This window comes from Typopeltis vanoorti, chromosome 20, assembly GCF_054136105.1.
Source record: "Typopeltis vanoorti isolate ZY-2024b chromosome 20, IOZ_Tvanoo_1.0, whole genome shotgun sequence".
Classification (NCBI taxonomy): Eukaryota; Metazoa; Arthropoda; class Arachnida; order Uropygi; family Thelyphonidae; genus Typopeltis; species Typopeltis vanoorti.
Window position 1 is genome coordinate 57,032,574 of NC_143568.1, and position 14,411 is coordinate 57,046,984.

The 14,411-nt window shown below is 33.6% G+C and overlaps 1 protein-coding gene across 2 annotated transcripts in view; it reads right to left on the minus strand.

Moving 5' to 3' along the window:
- The window catches only part of Sara (Smad anchor for receptor activation), a 418,622-nt gene that overhangs the window by 350,631 nt on the left and 53,580 nt on the right, over window positions 1–14,411 (minus strand). The gene's annotated exons all lie outside the window — the stretch shown is intronic.

Here is a 14,411-nt window from a genome sequence, read left to right on the forward strand (position 1 = left end):
AGAACCAAGCAGGATTCCATAAAAACGAGTTGTTTTTTTTGTCACCAATTTAAGTGCCAGTGGTAAGCGGCACTTAAGTTGGTGTCAAAACCTTTGATTTGCCGATGACATTGACCTAGTAGCAGAGAATGGAAATCAGTTACAAGAATTAACAGATTTTTCTAAGATACTGTCTGACTACAGATGTGAGGCTCCTCAACATTTCTGTGCATAGCAGAAGGAAAATCCATTCTGATAATAGATAGGGTAATCAATGATTAGGGTTTATTATTATAAGTCAGATTAGCTTTTTTTTAATGAAAATTCTAGTTTTTAAAGTGGTAACTATTTTGATTGTACAAAGCAGGAAAATTTTATGAATCAAGTATGTGATTTCATGTATTGGTGATGAATTCATACACCACCTTATCCCTTTCTCCCCTTCAACATGAATTGACTCTTCATTGACTCTTCTTGGCACTGTGCCAGCGAGAGTTCTCACATGTGTGGTCAGACATGTGAGAACTCAGTGATTATGAATTAAAGATCAGCATTAACAATTCAAAAAATATGTCTTCAGGCAAAGAGCCTATGAAAATTTTAGTTAATGATGAAAAATTGGAAGTAGAAAGATTCACTAGCCTGGGATGTGTGTGTGTGTAACACAGAGATGGCTGGTCCAAACAAGACATTAAAGTTTGCACTGCTAAAGCAACTGTTACGCTTCAGAGATTTCAATCACTTTGGAAAGACAAAATACTGCTAGAGGACTACTGATTGACACCCTTTTTAACTGTCTTACTATACAGACGTGTCAGACACTGCTAAAGAAAGATGAGGAAATGCTATTGGCCTTTGAGATGAAGTACTACAGAAAACTTCTGAAGAAACTATTTGCTGCTGCACAAAATTGTGAGGTGAGGGGAAAAATCCACTCTATTGTCAGACCGCAAGAAAATATCACTAAAATACGTGGAAAACAACTCCATTGTCTGGTTCACAAAGCTAGATCTGATAATTTACCAGAATAGCACTACAAGGTTTGACTTCTGATAAAAAATGCTGGGGATGACTTAGAATCTATTGGATAGATATTAGAAAATGAATTAATTTTTCATTCCTCACCCTGTTAATTAAAAAGATCCCACACCGAAACAACTGCAGAGACTATATCAAGACTATCATTTGCAGTTTCCCAATGGTCTACAAGGGTGGTCTGAAAAGTTCTGGCCTAACAATGAAAAAACGAATTTATAATTTCAAAATTATTTTTATTTTTCAACATAATCTCCTTTAAGACTAATACATTTATTCCAGCGATGCTCCAGCACCATTATCCCGTTGCTGTAGTGGTTCTCAGTAAGATCTGCAAAATATCCCTCTATAGCTGCAATCACCTCTTGATTCGAAGAAAAACGCTCACCAGCAAGGAAGAGTTTTAGTTTTGGGAAGAGATGGAAGTCAGAGGGAGCCAAATCTAGAGAATGGGAGTGGATATTCCAACAATTCATAGTGCAGATCCCTTAATTTTTCCATTGCCAAAACACCTTTGTGGGTAGGTGTATTGTCCTGATGAAAGTAAATTTTTTTTCTTTTGCAAACCGGGTCTTTTTTCAAGAATTTTTTCATCTGGTCTGGTTAAAAGATTAGAATAATATTCCCCGGTTACTGTTTTACCCTTTTCGAGATAATTAATAAACAAAATGCCTTTATCATCGCAAAACACCGATGTGATGACCTTTGACCTTTCCTGCTAATGGAACCAACTTTTTCTTCTTTGGTGCTGAACAACCGGTCTTCTGTCCACTGTTTTGATTGCTGTTTGGATTCTTATGTAATGGTGAATCCAAGTCCCATCCATAGTAATAAATCAACGCACAAAATCAGTTTTATTCTTGTTAAAACGCTCCGAGCACTGTTCATTGATTTCTATGTGAGTGTGTTTTTGATCTGCTCTGAGCAAGTACGGCACCCATCTTGCACAAAGCTTTTTCATTTGCAATTCTTCATGCAAAATATATCCTACAAGTTCTTTTGAAATGCCTATAGTCTCAGCAATTTCAGGCACTTTGACTTGCCCGTCATCCAATACCATATCGTGCACTTGATAAATGATTTCAGGTGTTAAAAATGTAAAAAGTTTTTACCTTGGTTATGCTATAAAATTACTTGTATCTTTAACGATTTCAGGTGTTAAAACTTGACAGCCCATTTCTTAATTGTCGAAAACAAAGGAGAAGAGAGCACATAAACTTTTATGAACTTCTGATAAATTATAGAAGAGAATGACTACTATTTGGGTTTTTTTGTGGTCAAATATATTTATTTTAAACTAAGTTATACCAACTAGTTTTGCCAACTGTGGCTGTTGGCTTCATCAGGGTTAAAATTATATAAATGTAAGAATACATAAATGCTAAAAAACTGTTTGCACTGAAACCATAAATGGACCGAATACAATTGCATTTTTATAAAAGCAGAAGAACGCGTACATCACACGTATAGCACGCGTATGATCTACTAGTTATTATGTAGGAACGTTCTGTAGTTGGCAGCAAAATTTAATTCTGGCATGTTGAAAGCTCTAATGAGGGTGTTCCAGATCTTGGGCAGAATCAATCCTTGGTTTCTATTCTAGGTTTTCTTCTGAACGGAGAACTGTTGTGGCTTCTTTTATCATTAGAGCGGAAATCCTCCTCTCTATTATTATTGACATCTCCTATGTGTTCTTTTTTTCTGATTTCAAAACTTCTTGAAGTCTGGCCAATATAGTCTAAGCCACACGAGCAGTGTATGTTGCAAACTACAGCATATTTGAAAAAAGGAAGACTATATTTTGGAGATCTTCAGAATTGGCGAATGGTCTGTGAAGGGTAAAAGCTACTCGTATTCCATGTGGCTTGAGGGATTTAGCAATCTTATTAGAAACTGTTCCTGTAAACGGAATCACAATAGTAGAATTGTAATGTATATCTTCCGGTCGTCTTTGTGGGGGGGTCACAGAAAAGAATCTTGTGGATCAATTTCCTAGCATAACCATTCTTTGTAAGATTATTTGATATCAGGGATAGTTTTCATCTTGGAGGTCTTTATCATCAGTTGTAATGAGAGAGGCTCTATTTTTTAGCATGTGTACAATGCTAAGTTTCTGAGAAATATGGTTTGAAGAATTGAAGTGTAAGAATCTACCTGTATTGGTAGGTTTGCGATAAATGTAAGGCTGATGCATCCATTTATTTGTTTTTTAATTAAAATGTCCAGAAATGGTAATTAATTATCTTTCTCCAGTTCTAGAGTGAATTTAATTTTGTGATGTAAAGAGTTGATCTTGCTTAGGAAATCGAACAAATCCTTTTCCATATTTTTTCAAACAATAAAAAATCTTCAACGTACCTCCACTGTGGGTTTAGGGTCCAGTTGAGATAAAATTTTATTTTCAAATTTCTCCATAAAGAGATCAGCACAAGGTGGTGAAAGAGGGCTTCCCATTGCAAGGCCTGTTAATTGCTGGTAAAAAGTTTTATTCCATAGGTTAAAGTTAGAATTTAAACAATGATGGAACAAAGAAGTAATGTCTTGAGGAAAGAAGTTTCCTAAAATGTCAATCACTTCCTCTACTGGAACATTGGTAAATAATGATGTCACATCCAGGCTTGCCAGAAGCTGTTTAATTTCTCCACGAAATGTTGTGAATTTTGTATGTAAGTATCCGAATTATGGATGTGTGCTTTGAGAAGACCTGCAAGGTGTTTAGATAATAAATATGTAAGCGAATTAATACCATCAACGATGGGGCATAATGGTATTCCATTTTTATGGACTTTTGGAGTGCCATATAGTCTCGGCGTTAGTGGATGCATAGACCTCAATCTCCATTTTAAATCTGTTGACCAGCTATTCATATTACGTAATAAATCGTTAGTATCATTGTGATTCTTTAAAGTAGGATCTCAATCTAAAACACGGTATGCAGATGTATCAGATAGTAAGTAGGCGATCTTATCTTTGTAATCACTAGTATTTAAGATCACTGTACAGTTGCCTTTATCGACTTTTAAGATGATTTCTTTATCTTTCTTCAATGTAAACATAGCTCTTCTCTCTAGAAGAGTAATGTTTTTATGGGGAGCTCTTGAAGAAGAGAGAATGATACTGCTTTTAAGTCTGAGATCATTAGCTATGGGTTCCAGCAGTAATGAAACAACCTTTCCTATATTGCATATAATGTCCACTTTAGGAATTAGATCAGGATAACAGAAAAATTGAAGCCTTTTTTTAAGTACGCTCACTTCTGGTTTTGATAGAACACGATCGGAGCAATTAAATATAACAGTGTTGTCCGGCAAACTAGGTTTTGATTGAAAATGTTTTTCGTAAAGAACATTGAATTTCTTGATTTGGCTATGTTTATTGATAGAAAAGGTCTTGTCATAGCTATTATTTATCATTCTATCTAAAAGTGACCATAAGTTTTGGTCTAAAATACCTCGTAAGCACTTAAAGTCTATTTGGCATGGTTCAAATCTGATATGTTGTATCTGCTTACATAAAATAGCCAAAGATGTTTTAAAATAAATATGCTTAGCTCGTCTTCAATGGAATCGTTCTCTCAAAATAAGAACTTAGGAATGATGTTATGGTTTCTGCATCTCTTCAAAAATGTAAGGTGATTTAACAGTTTAGCCTTTTTACATTTAAGTAGCTCAAAACGATGTACCTGGTGTTAAGTTTCACCATGGAGGCTATTCATGATAATAAAAAGGTTATTTTGACCACAAGAACTATAAAAGAGAATGATTACTATTTGGTTTTTTTTTTTGTCAAATATATTTATTTTAAACTAAGTTATACCAACTAGTTTTGCCAACTGTGGCTGTTGGCTTCATCAGGGTTAATATTATATAAATGTAAGAACATTTAAACGCCAAAAAACTGTTTGCACTGAAACCATAAATGGACTGAATACAATTGCATTTTTATAAAATTTTTATCTACCTGTATTGGTAGGTTTGCGATAAACTGTAAGACTGATGTGTCCATTTATTTGTTTTTTAATTAAAATGTCCAGAAATGGTAACTGGTTATCTTTCTCCAGTTCTAGAGTGAATTTAATTTTGTGATGTAAAGAGTTTATAGCAAATCTACCAATACAGACAAGGTAGATACTTACACTTCACTTCTTCACACCATATTTCTCAGAAACTTAGCATTGTACACATACTAAAAAATAGAGCCTCTCATTACAACTGATGATAAAGACCTCCAAGATGAACTATCCCTGATATCAAATAATCTAACAAAGAATGGTTATCCTAGGAAATTGATCCACAAGATTCTTTTGGATCAATTTCCTAGGATATTGGAGGTGGGCGGTAGATGGCGTTGATTCGTAGTAGAGGTAAGGTGTAGAGACAGTTGAAGATGTCCTCCCGCGATGAGTCTTCGGACTCCTTGGAGGTATCAGGAATAATAATAATATTCTTGTGGAAATTGATCCACAAGATCCCCACAAAGACGACCAGAAGATATACATTACAATTCTACTATTGTGATTCCGTTTACAGGAACAGTTTCTAATAAGATTGCTAAACTCCTCAAGCCACATGGAATACGAGTAGCTTTTAAACCTTCACAGACCATTTGCCAATTTTTAAGATCTCCAAAAGATAGCCATCCTTTTTTTTTTAAATATGCTGGAGTTTACAACATACCCTGCTTGTGCAGCTTAAACTATATTGGCCAGACTTCAAGAAGTTTGAAATCAGAAAAAAGGAACACATAGGAGACGTCAATAATAATAGAGAAGACAAATCGGGGTTAGCCTTTCATTTTGCTAGGATTGACCATGTTATAGAATGGGATAAAGGCTCCATGCCCTAATTAGAGGAGGATTTCCACTCTCGAATGATAAAAGAAGCCACAACAGTTCTCCGTTCAGAAGAAAACCTAAATAGAAACCAAGAATTAATTCTGCCCGAGGTCTGGAAGACCCTTGTTAGATCTTTCAACATGCCAGAATTAAATTTTGCTGCCAACTACAGAACATTCCTACATAATAACTAGTAGATCATACACCTGCTATACGTGTGATGTATGCGTTCTTCTGCTTTTATAAAAATGCAATTGTATTCGGTCCATTTATGGTTTCAGTGCAAACAGTTTTTTAGCGTTTAAGTATTCTTACATTTATATAATTTTAATCCTGATGAAGCCAACAGCCACAGTTGGCGAAACTAGTTGGTATAACTTAGTTCAAAATAAATATATTTGACCAAAAAAAACCCAAATAGTAGTCATTCTCTCCTATAGTTCTCATGGTCAAAAATAACCGTTTTATTACTTCTGATGAATTTCTTTTGCCATTAAACCTTCTTTTACAAAGAATTTTATAACCACACGATACTCAGTTTTATCCATTTCAAGGGATACAGACAATACTTTTGCTTCAGACAACTGTATAAAACAAACTACTTGATAAATGACTTGCAATTTCACATGGATGTTACCAATGTAGCATCTGTTACCAGTGACAGATGTACCAACTTAGAAAAAAAAATCTTGCTGATAGTGTTGCCATCTATGGTTGAGGCCAAGAACTTTTCAAACCACCCTCGTACAGGGTGGTTTGAAAAAATATTTAAAGAAAAATAACTTTATTTGCATGGAGATAACATGTTAATCCCATGTGTTATATTCAATTAATTCAGATTAGGTTGTCTTTACTCAAAGCCTTACAAAGAGATCTACCCATTAAAGTATATGTCACAATGATGTTGAGGAAATGCCGAGTGGAAACATTTTGATATTTGAAACTCTTTTTGGAAGGAGAATAGAACCACACCAGGCATGAAGGAATGCAAGAGTATTATCCAGAATACATTAAAGATATGCCTCATAATACATTAAGGAGACAAAGAGGCCCATAAATTTCAGTCAACAATGGATTTGATCAAGAGTGAGGGTGGAAAAGCAAAGGGACACCCCCAAAAGAGCATAACACAGTAAATTGGCAAGAATCCTCCATGCCCTAGTAAAAAAGAATTATTATAACACATTATAAGAGGAGTCTTCCAAGGTCATTTACTCAAAAGGCACACACTAAATAGAAATCAAAGAATAATCCTTCGTGACATCTTCGTTATTAATTAATTGTAACATTAAAGACTTCTTTGCCAGCAATCAAGAAAGAGTTTACACTATGTAGAGAATGCACTTAACAAGCCTAATGACACTCGTGATTAAAACTATCATTCCAGTCTTTTCAACTTATAGATATTAACTGCTGTTGGAAAATGTTTATTTTATTATTCATCAGTTTTCACTTATATTAAGCAACCTCCTAATGATGCTGTTAGCAATATAGACAGTGAACATGTAGAGGAAATACATCCAGACATCCAGCATAAATAAAAAATACAAGTTAAAAACTGGCAGTTTTTTTAAGAAAAGAAACTACCATTCAGTAATTTCTTAATAATATCATATAGAAGGTTGAAAGGTTAAATCAAACATTTTTTTCGATTTCTTCATGTTACTTATATTTTATATTACTTTGTATTAATATACTGAAATCTAATTTGTGCATTCGTTCACATCCTGTGAATGAAACTAACAGAAATAACGTTTTAAAAGTTAAGTTTGGGTATGAACCACAGCATGCACATACTGTAAACAAGTAACAATAGGCTGTCATTAATTATTGCTAACTGCAAGAAACCTTAATGGCTCAAATTCCTGCTAAAATTATCAGAGGTACATCAACAATAGTGAATTTGGTAGTGGCTACATTTCCGAATAGACAATTTGCCTGAAATACAATTTTTTTTTTCATAATGTGATCCATATAGATGAAGAACAGGAGAAATTGCATGCACTCTTGGCTTATATTTGCTTTTACATCAAACATCTCTTCGTGTACATCCTATACTTCTAACTGCTGACTTATAATTTAAGTATGTGTTTCTCTGCATACCATTCCATTTATAGAATATAACTGAAGCATGTTGAAGAGCTTTTCCTTGGCACTTCATCATCTGCCTTTTCTAGATATACAAAATAGACAGAGAAAGTAGAAAATTGATAATAACAGCCGCTATTTGGCCAAAACTCATCTTGCTCTTTCCACAGTTTCTTTTAGACAATTTTAGAATCTTCTCATGTATGTTTATATATATTAGGCTAAAGTAAGCTTGTGAAATTCCTGTCTGATTCTTCCAGTTTCATTTTCCTTTTTAATGTCAAGTACTATGTCCACACAGTACCTATCACTAAAAAGAAAAATGTCTGGAATTCCGAGTAACCACAGTAAAACTTTTAGTTCTGTCGATGAGCATTAATGGTCATATCATCTATTACACCTGACTTTCCACAATTCAGATTTCTGATAGTTTTTCCTACCTCCAATACTGCAATGTACTTTGACTGCATTCCTTCTAGATGTCTAACTACACAGCTCTACCAGCATGGATCATTTAATGAAGCAATTACTTTGGACATCTAGAATATCCTTATTTTCAATTTGTCAGATTTATAATCTTCTGATTCCTTTAACAGTAATTTTTGCACCATTTCCAAACTTTTTTGAATAGCATACAGAACATTTTGCCACATTCATGATATCTCTATTCTATGTGCTTCCAAAATCTGTTTAGCTAATTCTATACAGAGCTTTCTCATTTTTCTGTTTCTCTAAGAGCCCTTAACTTAATTGGGCTCTTATATGATTTCTTCTTTTACAGGACAAGTACCTCTTGAGTCTATCTACCATTATTTTCTGTTGTTGCAAACTGCTTTACCATGCTTTGATGACTAAATCAATGTTTTCTTCAGATTATATTATCAGGTCTCCAGGGTTCTTAAGTGTAGAAAGTTTTTATATGCTAGGAAATGAAGTAAATATACTTAATAAAACATTATATTCTTGTTTTCATCCTTATTTAACACAAGTGAAGTTTGTACATGAAATCTCTTCATGGCTAGGCTACTTGTAAACAGAAGCAGCTCTTGACAACAAAGGTTGCCAAGTATTGTATAATGCAGAGCACATACTTATATATGATGCCAACATTATGGGAAGAGTCACAACCTAAACCACCCAGTTTTGACCATTAGTGAGATCACATCAATCAGAACTTAACTTCCTTATAATTGTAGTAATGTAGTGTCACTCCTTTCTTGGCTGTATAAATATAAGTTACAGGGAAACCTAGTGTGCAATCAACTACTACACTAGATTTTACATTAGCCTACTTTTGAAGGTATCTTACATGATTTGTTTGCTCACACTTGGGTAAAATAAGAATAACAAGAATATACTTACTTAAATATAAAGAGCTAATAAGCTTCATTTCGGCGATATAAACAATAATTTAAATTAAGGGGATATAAAATCCACATTGTTTCAAAACCGAATAAGAAACTCAAAGATTGGAATCAGAGAGTTTCATGCCGAATATAGTAAACTATAAAGTATCGGCGAACACTGGCGTGAGCCAATGCAAGTGACCCTAGTACGTAGTACAATACCGGACAACTCGTTGCAAAGGTGGGGAAAGTTCAGATCTCTATTCTTAGGTATTTTCCGTAATGTAAAAGCACATTTCCTAGGAAATGTATGCTGTTATTACATTATGGAGGGAGGTCACTACTCAGACTGGTTTCAGCCTTTTTTGAGGCTTCATCAGTGAGTAGCTAGACCATAATACCAAAGTGTATAGCGAAAAGAACTTATATACTCTGCTATACGAGTTTCCAAAGAGGTGCAACCATTAAGTTACTTAAATATAAAGAGCTTGGGTCACTTGCATTGGCTCACGCCAGTGTTCGCTGATACTTTATAGTTTACTATATTCGGCATGAAACTCTCTGATTCCAATCTTTGAGTTTCTTATTTGGTTTTGAAACAATGTGGATTTTATATCCCCTTAATTTAAAAAAGAATATACTTTCTTGCCAATTATAAATTTAGGTTTGGTTCATTTTTTCAACTCTCTTCACTTTTTGTATTTAATAATATTTCATATTTGAGTCTACAGTTCATCTAAAAGATGACCGATTATTTCAAAATCCTTTTTGTCCCTAATTTTCTTTTCTATGTGGACACTTTCTTTTTCAAATTCCCTGTGTACTCTTGTATCCTGAACCAAGTCTGAAGATATCTCCATTAATCAAAAATACAAATCAATAACTTTTCAGACTCATGTTATCTCCTTGGGAATTTATATACATCTTTATGCTGAACCATCGTATTCATAATAACTAGTCTACGTACCAAACAGAAATCCAGAAGTATGTACCAATGTTATTAATTTTCCTCTTTCCTCCAAATTTTCATAAAATTTTCTACATGTTTGGAATTCATTTTACTCTACTGTTTCCTTTTTTAAATCAGCTTCAAACTCTACCTCTTTTCTATTATTTTCCATTTAAATTTGCTAAATTTAAATGGAAAATAATAATGAAAAAAAAAATCTAAATTTAAAGTGCCTGCCCTTCAATCTTTGTGCTTTGGTTGTGTATAGTACAGCTACTTCTTTCTTTCTCTGATCATTACTGCCTGAATATAATATCTTAGTTATCATTTAGCAGTATCTTCCCCCATTTATCCATCATCCTAGTAACACCAATTATGTCAATATGGTATATCTCTAACATACCATACTGACCTAATTCACATCCTCTGCTAACTTTACCTTTTCTCAAATGCTTTCAAACACTGAATTTCAGTGTTCTAATGGTTTTTTAAACGTTCCTCCAGTCTTTGATGAAAACACTGGGATGGGGGGGGGGGCTTGTTTAACCAAGCAACATTCTAACCAGCATGACATCCAATCATATTATATAATATTTGTGTAGTAGAAGCCAATACAGAATATACTTTTTTGAATGACTAAGTCCCAAACTGCCATCCCATCCTCGTGGATTCAGCATCCAAGGAAACCTAATAACAGTGCACATTAGAGGAAGGTGAGGAGTGAACAGTGGGTCAGAAGCCCCAGTTTCTACATTATATTTTTTAATGGAAATTATGCCCAACAAAGGATTACATGCTATGTGGAGGTCTTCTTCCACATTATCACTGAACCCTATGTAATCCCATTGACTGCTGACATTATTCAATAATTTAAACATCATAACAGAATAGTTACGAAAAATGATAAAACTAAAACAATGGTATTTTGTGGGCAAACTCCAGTTAGAATTAAAATAGTTAACAATAAAAGAACGGAACAGATAAATATGTTAATAATCTCAGATGTGAAATATCATATGAAGGAGAAGAGGACATCAAATTAAAACTTCAACATTTTTGCAGATTATAGGACAGACAAATAGAGCTCTTAATCCTAATCTTGGACAAAAAGAAACACTCTTATAAATATACAGTACTTTAGCAATATCTACATTATTACATGGTAATGAAATTTGGGCAATAAACAAACAAGATAAACAAAGAATGAGTGAAATGAGATTTATGAGAAAAAATTGCAAAATGCAAATGTTAGACAAAAAAAAAGGAATCAAGATACTTTAAAAGAACTAAAAATAAAATCAACAAATTAAACAAAAGTAGAAATTTTAAAAAAAAAATTAACAGAACATGTAAACCAAATGGCCAATGTTTGAATGGAACAGGATCATAAGGTCTATAACCTTTAATTAGTGCTATGATGATAAAATGTGTTTTAAGCATTTCTTTTGAATCATAAAAAAAAAAAAAGATTCCTTTCACAGTATTTTTGAAAAGGAAGTCACTTGTCATCAGGGTAGCTGAAACTAGAGTTGTTAAACTCTAGTTTCAGTCTATTATCTAGTTTATTTCAGATGGTTAGTTTACAGTTACGTAGTAACATGCAATTTTATATTATTCCAGATTATTTGCGTAATTTTGTACTGTTTCACAATGTAACAAAAACAGTCCAATTTAAATCAAAACTGAGATGAGAGAAAAATTTTAGTAAGGATCCAAAATGCTAATAAAATCTGTTTAGTCAGAGAAAAAGAACATGCATATAAACAAACAAACTGAAACTAGAGTTTAAGGCCACAACAGGTGCTGAAACACCTATTGTGTCCCCCCCACACACACACACCCCAGTTTTATATAAGCATGTAGACTTTGCTGGTTCATGAATATGTAAGAGTTTGTAAGGCAGAAAACTGGAATAAGATGGTAATTATGTTTTCAATTACTTTAATTGAAAATAATGTTTCATCCTAATTACATAGGATTTCTTCAGGTGTAAACATACAAACTAGTAGATAAACAGTAAATTCTAACAAAGGTGACTACCACTATGTAGTTATAGATGAGACTGATGTTTTTTTTTTAAATATTTCTAATTGTGTGTTCCACTGTTCAACATCTTGTACGCGTTTATGCATTCATGCACGCCAGTTTAGCTATGATGTATTCAGACAAGTTGATACTTAAGTCATATAACTAGAATTGAATGTTTGCAATTGTCCTTAGGTGAGAGATGAATTTCAATGGCTGGAGCAAATATCCCACTTATTGGAGACATAAAGTGGCTTGAAAAAGGTCCATGTTTGGTCTCCAAAACAGGGCTTCTGGATTATGTTAAAGAAAAAAAAAGTAAATAAAAAATACAAAAATTATATGAAGTTAATAAAATAGAAAAAAATGATTAGCCAGCTGTACTAATGTACTATAGGTTGACAAATTTTCACAGATGGGAGTCACATATATTTATATTTTTATAAAGAATTGAATGACTAGAACCAAGATTTAAGTAAAAAGGTTTTAATATAAAAACACGACTACTTTCGGCTTAATAGCCTTCATCAGGTGACATTATAAAAGAAATAAAAAAAGAAAAAACACTAAAACACTGAAGCTTAAATAAACTATGAACATCATAGAGAGTCTCTATACATAACTGACACTAAATTGTTGCGGTTGTATTTAAAGCTGTTCTTTCGTTAGTTGCATTGTTGGGAAAGTGCGTGCTAGTAGCATCTCGCGAACGCCAGTACATGATTACAGCTGAATGACAATCTGGGAGGTTGTAGCTCAAGTTCTTATTTAGATGAACAGGACTGAAGATGATTTCTCTAGATTCCAAGATTTTTCTCTCTAGTTCATCATTGCAACGGAAGATGTTAGTAGATTTTTCCCAGCAGACTTTGTGATTTTGGTTTTCATCATTAGGATTAGCTGAGAAAAGGATATGACTAGATAATGCACTGGCTCGCTGTCTCTTGTAAGTAATGTCCCTCACATGTTCTTCCATATGCAATTCGACAGATTTGTCTGTCTGCCCAAAATAAGGAATATCACAATCACACAATATTTTATATACACCAGGGTATTTGAGTTGATGATGACAAGATTTGGGGTGACTTATTAAGAAACAGATCTTTGGAAGTGGAGTGAACAAGGTTCTGATATTGTATTTCCTTAAAACTTTTGCTAATTTATGTGAAACTGTACTTATGTAAGGAATAAATATATTGCCTTTGAATCTATTCATGCACACCAGTTTGGCTATGATGTATTCAGACAAGTTGATACTTAAGTCATATAACTAGAATTGTATGTTTGCAATTGTCCTTATTGTTTCTTCTGAGTGATGTCTAGGAGGATTAAGAAGAAATTTTGCAATGATTCTCTTGGAATATCCATTAACTTCGAAAGAAGTTTTCAGATGGTTTGTTTCTGTAAGAAGTTCATTTGGGTCATCTAGAAGAGAACGGGCTCTATGTCCCAAGGTGGAAATTATTCCAAGCTTATAAGGAGGAAAGTGATGGGACTGACTATGCAGATATCTGTTGGTATGTGTGGGCTTTCTATATATCGATATTTTGAGTTTATCAGAAGAGCGAGTCAGTTTGACATCAAGAAAAGACAAGGAATTATCCATTTCAAGCTTGGCAGTAAACTTAATACTTTGATGTCGGCTATTGAGATGTTTGAGGAAAACCATAACGGAATCATGTCCATGGCTCCAAATAATGAAGACATCATCTACATAGCATTTCCAAACTTTAGGTGTTTAAATAAAGGAAGAGATAGCTTTGGTTTCAAAATCCTCTAAGTAAATATCTGCTTAGTCTGCTGGGAAAAATCTACATCTTCCATTGCAATGATGAACTAGAGAGAAAAATCGTGGAATCTAGAGAAATCATCTTCAATCCTGTTCATCTAAATAATAACTTGAGCTACAACCTCCCAGATTGTCATTCAGCTGTAATCATGTACTGGCGTTCATGAGATGCTACTAGCATGCACTTTCCCAACAATACAACTAACGAAAGAACAGCTTGAAATATAACCACAACGATTTAGTGTCAATTATGTATAGAGACTCTCTACGACGTTCATAGTTTATTTAAGCTTCAGTGTTTTAGTGTTTTTTCTTTTTTCTTTCTTTTATAATGTCACATGATGCAGTTAAGCCGAAACTTGTCGT